Source organism: Ursus maritimus, unplaced genomic scaffold, assembly GCF_017311325.1.
Source record: "Ursus maritimus isolate PB19 unplaced genomic scaffold, ASM1731132v1 scaffold_7, whole genome shotgun sequence".
In the NCBI taxonomy this organism is placed as follows: Eukaryota; Metazoa; Chordata; class Mammalia; order Carnivora; family Ursidae; genus Ursus; species Ursus maritimus.
Genome location: NW_024426885.1, coordinates 69,609,406 through 69,623,511, shown reverse-complemented (window position 1 = coordinate 69,623,511; position 14,106 = coordinate 69,609,406).

Below are 14,106 nucleotides of genomic sequence, written 5' to 3'. Positions count from 1 at the left end.
AGTTCTGTTCACCCTGGCAGTTTCCTCGTGCCCTTCAGGGACCCTGCTGCCTGCTGGGAACCCCCTCTCCAGTTCCAGATGGATGAGTGTTTGAAGACCTTTTAATTTTTTTTTAAGGTATTATTTATGAGAGAAGGAGAGCACAGGTGGCGGGATGGGGAGGGGCAGAGGGAGAGGGAGAAGCAGACTCCCCACTGAGCAGGAAGCCCAACGTAGGACTCGAACCCAGGACCTTGAGATCATGACCCGAGCCAAAGGCAGACGATCAACCGAATGAACCACCCAGGCACCCCTGTGAAGTTTTTTGATTTAACTAGACTTTAGCCCTCATTTGACTCACATACCTGATACTAACGGGAGTACCAGTTGACTCTACGTCTCCACACCACAATTCAAAGACTTGCCCTGTAGACCCTCCCGGGACCTTCAGCACTGTGATCCCCTGGGACCTTTTCCCCATTTGGGACCTCTGAGCAGCACAGTGTCCTGATGGGGTCTGCCGGGGCTTGATGATTCTAAAATTCATGACTTGTTACTGTTGTGTCTTTTTTTTTAACCCCACTCCCAATCTTACAGTTGGGGAAATAGCACTACCTAGAGATGTGTGCCGTAGCCATGACCACTCTGTCTAGCCCAGTACATTCTACCAGGAAGATAGTAACACAGGAAAAGCAGAGAGCTAGGACAGAACTTTGGCAACAAACACATTTAAATGGAAGTTGACAAAAGAAAGAAGCAAGAGGAAAAACGTAAAAAGGAATCAGACAAAGAGAACAGGTTAGTGTTAGGGAAAACAGGGAATGGCTATATGCAATTGCTCTCTGGAAAAATTGTACCTATCAGGGTTGGTTCTGGAAGAAGAGCAAGACCTTAAGAATCATCTTCTCTTTGGGAATCTTGCTCTTATTAATCACCACTACCCCTATTATCTTAGGTCGGCAGGTCCCGAAGTGTGATCTGTGGGCCCCAAGAGATCCCTGTTTCAGGGGGTCCTCAAGGTCAAAAATATTTTCATAATAATACCAAAATATTATTTGCCTTTTTCACTGTTGCCATTTGCACCGATGGTTAGTGCAGCAAACCAAGGCAGTGACACCAAATTGCACAAGTAGTTATTATATTCTTAATGTCGTACACTTGCAGTAAAGGAAAAAAAAACATGTTAGGTTCACTTTGAAATGTCCTTGATAAAGCAGTAAAAACTATTAATTAAATCTTCACTTTTTTTTCCCCGAGAGAATGAGCATGCGAATGCACACACGCTCAGATGGGGTGGGGAAGCTGGGGATGGGCAGAGGGAGAGGGAGAGGGAATCTCAAGCAGGCTCCATTCTCAGCATAGACCCGGTGTGGGGCTCCACGTAGGGGTGGATCTCACAACCCCAAGATCATGACCTGAGCTAAAATCAAGAGTTGGACACTTAACCGACTAAGCCACCCAGGTGTCCCAAATCTTCACTCTTGAGTCTTTAATATTCACCGTGACATCATGGGAAATACATATAAAACAAGGGAAAGGGAAAAGCAGACTCCCACTGAGCAGGGAGCCCCACTTGGACCTTGATCCCAGGACCCTGGGATCACTTCCTGAGCCAAAGGCAGGTGCTTAACTAACTGAGCCACCCAGGTGCCCTGAAAGTGACTATCGTTATAAAACAGTGGCAGGAGAGACCTGTGGGATGGAACTGTTCTGCGTCTTAACTGGGCTGCTGGTCATATGATTGTGCACATGTGAAAAAATGGCACAGAACTAAATACACACACACACACACACAAGCACACACATGCATGCACACACAGATGAATGCATGTCGGACATGAAACCCAAGTCAATTCGCTGGGTGTTATCAGTGTTGCTGTCCTTGTGATGTCATACTATAGTTATACGAGATGCTACCATTAAGTAAAATTAGGAGAGGGGGACACAGACTCTCTTTGTGTGATTTCTTACGCTGCATGTAAACCTGTAATTACCTCGAAATAAGAAGTGGAAAAATGCTTCTGCTTTTTCTAATCACTTATCTTCATGAGGCTGGAATTTCTCCATATGTTTCAAGCAGCACAATATTTTGCAATAAGTTGAATGCTGAAGCATATAAGAGAATGCAGCTATCTCCTATTTAACCAGGTAGGAAAAGATCTAGAAAAATCTGAAGCGATGCCAGTCAACTTATTTATATGTCTCAGTTTGGGAAAAAGAATAATGTTTTTTTCATAAAAGTGTGTTACATGTTGCTATGTCATGGGTTTCTTGTTATTATTTTAAAATAAAGCTATAAATGCAGATTTTACAATTTTCTCAGTTTTAATTTCCAATGTAGAAATTACTGATGGTTAGAACACAAGTACACAAACTATATACAGATACAGACCTCTTTGAGGTCTTCAATAATTTGTAAGGATGTAAAGAGGTGCTGAGATTTGAGAAGTTTAGAATTGTCTTAAAGGAAGGATTTAAAAAAAAGGCAGTTCTGTTGATTGGGCTTTTATTTAAATAGGGACGTAAAACCCTTACTTAACACCCTAGTGTACAGGCAACGCTGGGACATTTCAACAACACGGTGGTAAAGGCAATGAGTCCACAAAATAGAAAAACACTCACATTAAACCAGAAAAGACGGCTTTTGCTCATGGGCTTTGCCTTAGACCTGAAGACAAAAAGCTGAGAGAGTAGGGGCTCCTGGGTGGCTCAGTCGGTGAAGCGTCTGCCTTCAGCTCAGGTCATGATCCCAGGGTCCTGGGATTGAGCCCCCCATCTTGCTCCCTGCTCCGTGGGGAGCCTGCTTCTCCCTCTCCCTCTGCCTGCCGCTCTCCCTACTTGTCCTCTCTCTCTCTCTCTCTCTGTGTCAAGTAAATAAATAAAATCTTTTTAAAAAAAAAGTGCTGAGAGAGTAATGTTGACTCTCCCACCTGCTTTGACTTCCAGTTTCCTACCTGAACAAACTTCGGAGGCTAATAGCAGAAAAGATCACCCCTTCTTGGCGGGGAGGGTGTCTAATGTACCCACTGAGAGCCACGACTCCAGAGGGATTGGCATAGAGAAGGCCGCTGACATTTAAAAGTTCGGCTTCGGTAGAGCTGAGATGTAGTCTACGGTGGACTAAACAAGGGTTGAGGAAGTGAGGTGGTGAAAATTCATCTAGAGCTGCCCCTGCCTTTAAGGATCTGAGAGCCAAGATTAACAGATACGAGAAAATAGCCGTGTGAGAGAGGGCCATATTTTGTGGAATCTGTGGAATGGCATCACAGTTGAAAGATAGTGGGGGTCAGTGAGAAGAGAGGTTGTTTGCAAGGTGACCGGCTGTTCCAGGTTCCCAGACACTGGCCATCGAGATTACTCAACTGCAGGAAAGGGTGTTTTCTTGGGAGGAGCTGAGAAAGGAAGACAGATTAGAAAGAACTTCCAAAATGGGCTGGGGTGTCTGGACATGACAAGAAGCGACAAACCCTGGAGAGGCGGGAAGGAGGGGTGAGGAAATATACTCCCCCAAGAACTGTTTTGATTGATATCCTGGAATTTTGCAAATGCCATCTATTGTTACTTACTTGGCTCACATTTAGGAGACAATATGTGTAACGTTTTACCAATGTGGTATAATTTGGTATAACCTGTCATCAACTGCTGAGCAAAGAAAGGGCCTATGCCACTGTCATTAACAGCAAGCGTTAACCCGGTCCTGGGTTCCAATTCTGCTTTGTCATTACTTGCTAGATGATACTGGATCTTTGCACTTCCGTTGTCTCTTCTGCAACACGGTAGGACGATATATCTTTACCCCTGGAGTTGTTTTGAAGATTTGCTGAGCTAGCATATTAAAGCATTGGCACTACATTAGGGCTAATAAATGTTAGCTCATATTATTTACTGTTATATTAGTTACTGTTCATGAAGGACCCATTAGAAGAAAAAACAGAAAGTATATTTATCCTTTTTTTTCCTGCTTCCATTTGGTTTATTTTCCTATACCCCAAATCAATTTCACCTGCCAACAAAAATTTAAAAATTTTCACAAGGTTGTCAGAATTAAAGGTTGGCATGGTAATCGCCAAGGCTCTTGGGAATATCGCACCTCAAAACATGATGCTTTTTGAGCAAACCGAATTACGCATGTATGCAACAAATTATAACTTTATCCTGGTGTCATCAGATTTCTTATTTATCTATCATGAATTATGCTACAATAAAACCAAGCAACAATACAGGTAAGTTGCAGTTGAGATAGGACAGAATACAGAGAATGAATGGGCTCATCATTCAACACTTGTTTTTTGTTTTGTTTTGTTTTGTTTTTTTGAGTATCAGGCAGTAATCAAGGTACTTGGGATATGAAAGTGAACATAGCAAAGTTCTCCATCATGATGAAGCTTGTATCTTAGAAGCAGTAGATGGGAAATAGAATACATAAATAAATTACATAGTCCGTTAGAATTCAATTAACTGCTATATAAAAAAAAAAAAGAGAACCAGAACACACGGATCAGGCATGGGGGGCAAAGGCGGAATGAATGGGTCCATGTCATATTCAGTGGGGTGGACAGGGTGGCCTTGTTCAGAAGGTGAGATCAGATCAGAACAAAACTGGAAGGAGATAAAGGAATCAGACAACAATTATCTGGAGAAAGATCACTTGGACATACACCGCAAGGTGTTCACAGTACCCTTTGACTTTCATGCTCTCAGGAAGGCCCAGCTCGTAACTTCAATATTGTAGTTGAGTAGCTATAAATGAAGCGTGAGTAAAAAGTAGCAAGAAGTACTTTGTGAATGTGTCGAGATTGTCAATGAAGTATTTTTGTCTTGCATCTGGTTCTCTGGCTTCCTTTTCATGAGCGCGAGGATGTGGGCTTCGATGAGTAATAATAACAATACGTTGATGATGGTGCAGCAAGAACGATAAGTTAACATCTATTGGCGTGTATGTAAGTGGTGAAGCTTTGGATTCAGTCCGTGCGTCGGGTTCCTAAACGTTCTCAAAGTTTCAGCTGGCTTTCAGCTTTCGCGTTATTGTGAGTTTTAGAATTTCTGTAACTTTAATCACTGGACAAGACTGGAGCCTTGCCTGTCCATGCTTAAAGTTACAGATTACGGTCAGGCCTGCCCAAACAGACAATGAACTGCTTCACTGACTTGCACAACAATGTAAAAATCCCAGTCCTTTCACAAAGCCCCAGTCTTTTTAAACCCTTGAAGATATCTCTTCTGAAGTAAAGCTACCAAGCTCATGACCTTGGACCCGAGATAGGAAGGTTGCCATTCCACCCTGAGTTACCATTTTTGTACATATTGTGCTATCAAAATTCATTTTATTTATAATTTACTGGACTCTTTTCAAACGTAATGACTAATTCTTCGTAACCTGCTAGAAATATTAAACAAAGGACACGAAGGACAGAGATGACTTTAAAAAAAGAGCAAGTCATCATTCTAAGATCATAATGAAAAAAACCATAGAATCATAGGTTTATTTTTGCCATGTTTACTTTTTATTAAGTGCCAGCAACTTGCTACTTACCTTGCAAAACATACTTTAAGTTAATGTTCTTGATCAGAAAGTCTGATTCTTGAACTCATGATCAGAAAGTCTCATTCTTGAACTCTCCTTTTGTGAATTGACTTTTCTACTCTGAACAAACTTACTCTGTAGGGTTCTTTTATCTTATTCATTATGAAAATGATGGTTTCCTGCACATCAGATCTATTTTCCTGAATTATCAGATCTGTGAGCTTCCTAAACCGGACTGGAATACACAGCAAAAGCCAACTTACACCACTGACCTTTGTAGTGACCTTGAGCTTTGTTTCCACTCTGCATATAAAATTGGAAGACTATTAACCTGCTCCCTTAAGAAGTTGGTGAATACCATGAGCATTAATGAAATAACAAAATGAAACAGCCCTTTTGAAATTCTTAGAAGAGTAACACTAAATAAATCTAAGCATTTCTTTCTCATTAACGCTTAAACGTAGGCTAATTCAGATCTGATCCACGTAGTTCAGGTTTCTCTCATCAAGTGAAGCCTTTTTCTCAGTCTTTTGAAAATCTCTGCAGAAATGTCTTCGGAACTCTTCAACTAGCCCAGCTGACCTCTCCTTGCTTTAAACACAAAGGTGGAACGTACCAGTTATAACTACTCTGGTTTAATCCATTCTCGTTGCTGCCATTCCTCATGCCTCAATGTTAGTTTTTTTCTCGGCAAGAATTTCCAGGGCCTAAAGCCACAGAATCTGCGTCATGATGTGGACTTCCTGATTTTAAGGGTGTTACTCTTACCTTGTTCAGTTGGTTATGTTATCCTGATGGAGCTGATCAATGTGAAATCCTTTGGAAATGGTCTTATGCCCCGTAAAGTATGGCTTTGTGGTTGCCACTTAATCACAGGATTATTTGAAGTCCTTTTAATCTTTTCTCAAGTCACTTGATAAAGTTGAGGGCTCAGTGAGGGAATGCTTCCAGTAGGGATCTCTTTCAGGGGTGTTTTCTTATCTGATAATGCTCTTGGGCAAACTGGTTTTCTAGACTAACAGTAAGAGTGCCCTTAAAACAAAAACAAAAACAAAAACAACAAAACCTCAGCCTCTCAAAGATTTGAAATTAAACATTTTGAAAAAATACGAGCCCCATCTTCCACCTGTCCTGGATTTTGATTCTCCCTAATGCTGACCTTGGTACAGGGAACCTTGTTGTTTTCCTACTTAGGTGGATTCCAAGACTGCTTTCTCAAGCGACATTAATAGTCTTCTAGTAGTTTATTGTTCTCTTGATTAGATGCTCTTTTAACATTTGCCATGTTAGGATCCATCTAGAAGGAACCTAGAAGATCTTCCATGTGTGTTCTAATTATTATCTGCATACATGTTTTTTAAAAGTTAAGGATACAAAAGGATACTTGGAAGAGCTAAATTTTCTCTTCCATGTGCCCTCCAGCCCCCCAGCCACCCATTTCTTTGCTGAAGAGTTAAATTTGTATCTCTCCAGACATAGATTCATACAAATATACGTTTATTTATACATTATTTTATACCTACCTATTTTCTCTTAGTATATCCTAGGTATCGTTTGGTAGTAGAACATTGAACGTTGCCTCTTTCTCCCTGACCGCTACACAGTACTTATGTATCTACCTTAATGGCGTCCTTTGATGGAAATTTAGGTTGCTTCCTATTTTCTATTGTCATGAAAAGTACTGCAGGAACTATCCTGGTACTTTGCCATTCGCCTAAGTGCCCCCACGCAAGTAGGATCCGTTCCTAGGAGTGGATTCCTGAATGAAGGGGTGTGTATACTGCTGTTGTGATGGATTTGGCTAAATGGTCCCCCCTAGAGGTTGTACCTCTTTGAATTCCCTTCTGCAAGTGTTTCCCCAATCCTCCTCAGCACGGTGCGACCTCGAACTTCCCTCTGTGCGAAAAGCAAGGGACAGCTGATAGGGACAGCTCGTTTTCCAGTTTTAAACTGTATCTCTTACTGTGATTGAGACTGGACATCTTTTCAGGTGTTTGAGACATTTGACGCTTTCTGTGAACTATCTATTCTTTTTCCTTTACCCATTTCTGGTTGGTCTTTTGTTTTGTTTTTTAAGATTTTATTTATTTATTTGACAGAGAGAGAGACAGCAAGTGAGAGAGGGAACACAAGCAGAGGGAGTGGGAGAGGAAGAAGCAGGCTCCCAGCAGAGCAGGAAGCCTGATGCAGGGCTGAGCCGAAGGCAGATGCTTAACGACTGAGCCAACCAGGCGCCCCAAGAATGAGTCATCCAGGCACCCCATGGTTGGTCTTTTGTTGTTGGTTGTTAGGAGGTCCGTGTGTGTTATATGACTTATCTATAGGTTTTAACTATAAGGTTAGAATTACAAACACTGTGTAACATTGACTGTTTCAGAAGAAGGGGGACAATAGCCATTGTTCATAGACAACCAGTGGTCTCCTGTACACAATTTTAGTAGCATAATTATTTGGAATTGTAAATTTGCCTTTGAGCACTACTTTTTTTGTATCCACGAATTCTGATACACAATTTTTTTAAAAGATGTATTTGTTTATTTTAGAGAAAGAGATCAAGAGAGATAGTGAGCAGGGGGAGGGGAAGAGGGAGATGGAGATAATCAGACTCCCTGCTGAGCAGGGAGCCCAGTGGGGGCGGGGCTCAATCCCATGACCCTGAGATCACAACCTGAGCGGAAATCGTGACTTGGATGCTTAACCGACCAAGCCCCCCAGGCACCCCTGATATACCATGTTTCTACTATTTTCTAGGTATTCCATTATTGTGACCTTTACCTCTTTTTTTGAACCAACAGGATTTTAAGAAGAAATTTTTGAAAATTCTAGATGACAGAAGTTGTTTTGCTTTCTAGATGGGTTTTTAGCTTCTACTTTTATTAAATTGTATCATTCCTCTTCTTACCGAGATTTTCTTCTATGACTATATGATTGGATTTGTGAATGCTCTGTGAATGTCTGAAATGGTGACATATTCTATCTAAATGGGGTACCTTGTTGATATATATCAGTTATGCTATTTATGCCTGTTTTCTTATTTATAAAATGCGGCTAATTATAGCTCCTACCTAGAAGAGTTGTTTTGTAGACTAAATGAGTTAGTGCATATAAAATGCTAATAATAGTGCCTGGCGCAAGGAGATTATTCAGCGGAAGCCATTACTATGTGTGATAAAATTCTGAGATGGTAGAAAAACTTACATCGATCTTTTCCAAAGAACTCTGTAACCACGAGGTCATCAACTTTTCACATGATATAATTCTGAAGGAAATTCTGAGGCCAATCTAATATTTTCCCTTAATAGGTGGCTTTTTCTTTTTCTTTCTTTCTTTCTTTTTTTTTTTTTGGCTAGGCTACCCAAAGATTCTTCAGTTTTGACCTTTGATAACTTTACTAGAATCTATCTCTTTTTAAAAAAATCACTATTTTAAGATAGAGCACTCATTGAGAGAAATGCATAAAACATATATACACAGCATAATGAATTACCGGAAAGCAAACAGCCTTGCAGTCATGACCCAGGTAAAGATACAGAACATTTTCATGTCCCAGAAGACCCCTAGGCGCGCATTGTCATTGCGGCATCCTCCATCAAAGCTGCATTTGCCAGAATTGGTAAACACCCCAAGGGAAAATAAAGCTTCAGAATCAAAACAAATTCTTCAATGTAGTGTGAACGTGGTCAGAGACTTCGAAGCATATGGTTTGGTTTCATGTGGTTTCTTAAAAAACTCATTTATTGAGTATAACTCACATACCATACAATGCAGCCCTTGAAAGCACACAATTCAGATGTGTTTACTATGATCGCAAGTTGTGCGATCAACACGGCTCTCTGATTCTAGAACATGTTCATCTCCTGGAAAAGAAACCCCATACCCATTAACAGTCATTTCGCATTACCTGATCTCACACCCACAGCCCCAGGCAGCCACTAATTTACTTTCTCTCTCTTCTGATTTGCTCATTCAGCACATTTCACGTCATTGGGTCTGAGCTCATACCATACGTGGTGTTTTGTGATTGGCTTCTTTCACTTTGTATAATACTGTAAAAGTTCATCCATGTTGTGGTATGCATTGGTACTTCACTCGTTTTTTGACAAATATTATTGTCAAATGATATTGTATGGATATATCACATTTAATTTATCCATTCATCAGTTGGTGAGCATTTGGTTTGTTTCCATTTCTGGCTATTATGACTAATCCTGCTATGACCGTTCATGTACAAGTGTGTGGATATACGTTTTCACTTACTTGCAGTATATACCTAGATGGGTTATATGGTATTTAGTATATGGTAATTAACAGGTGGTTATATGGTATTTAATGTTTAATATTGAGCAATTGCCAGACTGTTTTCCAAAGCAGTGGCACCATTTTGAGTTCCCACCAGGAGTGTTTGAGGGTTGCAATTCCTCCACATCCCTACCAACATTGTTACTGACTGCTCACAGCCTTTAAGCCTCACCCTCACTGTTGCTTTTCCCACATCTGGGCAATCTGATAAGGACTAGGTGTCCTTCCTTTGGCACCAGCAGGAGATTCAAACCACGCAAGCCTCTTGCCCCTATGTGGGGACCCTCATCCTGGTCCCATTCCTTCATCATAAAAAAACCCAAATGCATTCTCCGTTCTCCACTCTCTGGACCTCTTTTCGGACTTGCTTGGGGAGACCTGCTCTGCTTTCCACAGAAAACCTAATTATAGAAGTAATAAAATGCTCACACTCTCTTGGTGTTTGTGTGGTATCATGAATCTGGACATCCAAACCAAATTCCAGATAGGGGTTGATGTTGCCTATACAGGATATGGACAGCACATTGTTGTTCCAGACTTCTATCTACTTGTTGACCTTCTGTGTCGTTATTGTGTCCATCACTGAAGTGGGTTGCTGAAGTCGCCAACTCTTATTGTTGAATTGTCTATTTCTCTCTCTAATTCTGTCACTCTTTGTTTCCTATGTGATGGGGCTGTGTTGTTCGGTGCACATGTGTTTATATTTGTTAAATCTTAATAAATTAATCCTTTATCATTATAAAATATTCATCTCTTTCTTAGTAACAACCATTTAATTGTCTCAAACTCTGTTTTTTTCTTCGACGTTAGGACAGTCACTCAGATTCTCTTTGTTTGCATGTTATATCTTTTCCAACTCTTTTATTTTCCACCTATTTTTATCTTGGAATCTGAGGTATGTTTTGAGGCAACATATCATCTGATTATTCTTTTTAATCCATTCTGCCCATCTGCCTTTTGATTGCAGGTTTAATCTATTTGTGTTTAGTGTAATCACTGATAAGGTAGGACTTATAGCTGCCATTTTGGTATTTGTTTTTATATGTTCCATGTCTTTTTTGTGTCTCTATTCTCCATTACTGCCTTCTTTATTGCTAAATGGATATTTTTTAGTGTGCCATTTTAATTCCCTATTCTTTCTTTTACTGTAATTTTAAATCTTTTACAAAAATATGTATTTTTTAAGCAGGCTCCATGCTGGGTATGGAGCCCAATGCAGGGCTCAAACTCACAACCCTGAGATCAAGACCTAAGCTGAGATCAAGAGCCAGATTTAATTGACGAAGCCACCCAGACACCCCTCTTTTACGGTAATTTTAAAATTTAGTTTCTTAGTGGTTGTACTCGGGATTAAAATCATCTAATTACAATATTATTTAAAAACTTGGCTCCCATATAACTACGTTTCTTCCCACTTCTCTTATGCTATTCTTCTCATATACATTACATCTTTATCATAAGTCCTACAGTTGCACGGTTTTGTAGTTCTTGCCTTATACAGTTGCCTTTTAAAGATTTTGTTTGTTTATTTATTTTAGAGAGAGAGAGAGAGGGAGAGCGAGAGAGAGTGAGTGGGGGGAGGAGCAGAGGGAGAGGGACAAGCGGACTCTGCCCTAAGTGTGGAGCCCGACTCGGGGCTTGATCCCACCACACTGACATCAAGACCTGAGCCCAATTCCAGAGTCAGCTGTCTAACCAACTGAGCCACCCAGGTGCCCCTACAGTTGCCTTTTAAAAAGGATAGGCATATAAAGGAATTATAAATGAAAGCATGTTTATAATTTACCTGGGTAGTTATTTTTGCTGGTGTTCCTTATTTCTCTGGGTGGATTCAAGTGATTGTCTGGCGTCCTTTTATTTCAGCCTAAAGGACACTCTTCTATTCCTGTAGGGCAGGTCAATGGGCCTGGGATGCAGGAGGGATGACAATAGCCCCTGTTAAAACATCACAGACCCCACCGTTTTACCAAAGTTCAATAGTTTCTCTTGGATAGATGATTTGCTTCATTCAATCCGTGGCTTTGGTTAATTTCCAGAGTTCTGAAATGATCGATTTTGCTTGTGCCTCTGTTTTCATTGTATTTGTGGGAGGGTGAGTTCACCAAGGTCTGTCCTTTATAGCTGCAGATGTCAACTGCCTCAGGATCCACCTTAATGTCAGATTTTTGTTGTTGTTGTTGTTGTTACTGTTTTTTGGTCATATTGGGGTGGGAGCCTGATGTACCGTTTTCATGTCTAGGAAAAGTCCTCTTTTGTTTCTAAAAAATTCTTTAATTAATTTAGAATATACCTTGGGTTCCAGTATTTCTATTCTGGTCTTCAGGGATACTAATTTGCACAGAAAATTAAGAAAAAAATAATTTAATAAATAAGTAATCATAGTCACTCACTGAAAACACGCACAATACACGCTGACTTTCACAGGACATGAACAAACTAAACAGGTGAAAAGTAGAACTGTTGTTTTGGGGACTCGATTTCTGGAGTACTGAATTCACCCTTTGTTTAAAGTCTCCTGCTTTGTAATAATGGCCACGGACTGTATTTTACTGTATTTGAAGCAGTGTCTGGTGCCACCTAGTGGTACAAATGAGTAAAGGCTACTCTGCTTTTTCTTTTTTTCCTTCTTATGCCTTCTCCTCCTTCTCTTCCTTCACAACGGAATACCTACCCCGGAAACTAATAATACACTATACTTTAACTAAATTGAATTTAAATAAAAAATTTAAAAAAGAATAATGCCTACTTCATGAGCATCAGATTTAATCAGTGGACGTTTGTGGAACACTGCACCGTAAATGTGCAGATAAATCATTCTTTTAAAGCACATGAAGATTTACAAAACTGACCATATTCTTTGTGATAAATCAAGTCTCAACAAATGATTGGAATCATTCAGAGTGTGTTCTCTGGAATTAAATGCAAAATCAAAGATAATTATAAGATGATCATATTTGTTTATACATACATGTTTCTAAATAATCCATGGGTTAGGGGAATCCCAATGGAAATGAGACAGTATTTTGAACTGCGCAATAAAATATATAACTAATACCATGGTTAGAGAAAAGTTTACAGGTTTAATTACGTAGGTTTAACTACATAGGTTTAACTATATAGGTTTAACTATATATAACTACATAGGTTCAACTATATATTAAGAGGCATGGCAAAAACCAAACGAGCCAAGCATCCACCTCAAGATGTTAGAAAAAGAAGAACAAATTAAACTCAAATACAATAAAAGCAGGGAAAATAAGTGAAGAATGTCAATTAACAAAATAACAAAGGTTTGACAGAGAAGATCAACGTAATCTAATATCTATTCTTGGTAAAGACTGGTTGAATTGATAAATCCCTGATGAGTGAACCTGAAAGAATGAGGAGTCACAAATAATGGATTTTAGGGATGCAAAGGCATATATCACTGCATTTTTTTTTTTTAAATCACAAGAGGATGGTATTAACAACTTTATGCCAATAAAGTAAGAGATTTAGGTGGGATGGACAAATTCTTCTTCAAAATTCAATTTACCATAAAGTCAAAAGAAGTGAAATATTCAAACAGACCTAAAATTGTTACAGATACCGCATTCAAAATGCATCTTGATTCTTCATCTGGATTAGTTATTCTCTAGGCTGTTTTGTGAGCTGTTATGCAGTAATTCGTTTTTATTTTCCCTTCCCTTTTTCCAGAGCTTGTTCCCTGTGTTCCATCACTTTCCCTTCCCTAGTATATTCACTCATTTTGATGAAGCGTATTTTCCAGTGGCTCTGAGAATGAGAACACAAGGGTGTAGTGGGTATTTGTGGTGTCCTGCAACACGGACATTAGGGTCACCCTCAAATGCTTAATGGATTTGGGGATGTTAAACCAATCTTGAATTCCTGGGATGAATCCTACATAATTATGCTATATAATATTTTTTATGCTATTGGATTCAGAGTGCCAATATTACGTTGAGGATTTTGCTTTTGTTATACAGGAATAAATAATACTCTGTAGCTTTCTTTTCTTGTCGTGTCTTCATCTGTTTTCGTATCAGGGAAATATTTGCCCAATAGAATGAGTTGATAAATATTCTTCCTTCTCTGTTTCCTGATAATGTTTGTATGTGATAATCACAAGCTCTGTTAATAGCCAAAATTCTCTTCTACTTTCCAGTTTCTCCTCTTTATTAATGTCTTACTTTATTTTTAATCAATCCAATATTCCCTCAAATCTCATGAAGAATATTAATTATAATTTTTTAAAGATTTATTTATTTATTTATTTATTTATTTATTTATTTATTTGAGAGAGA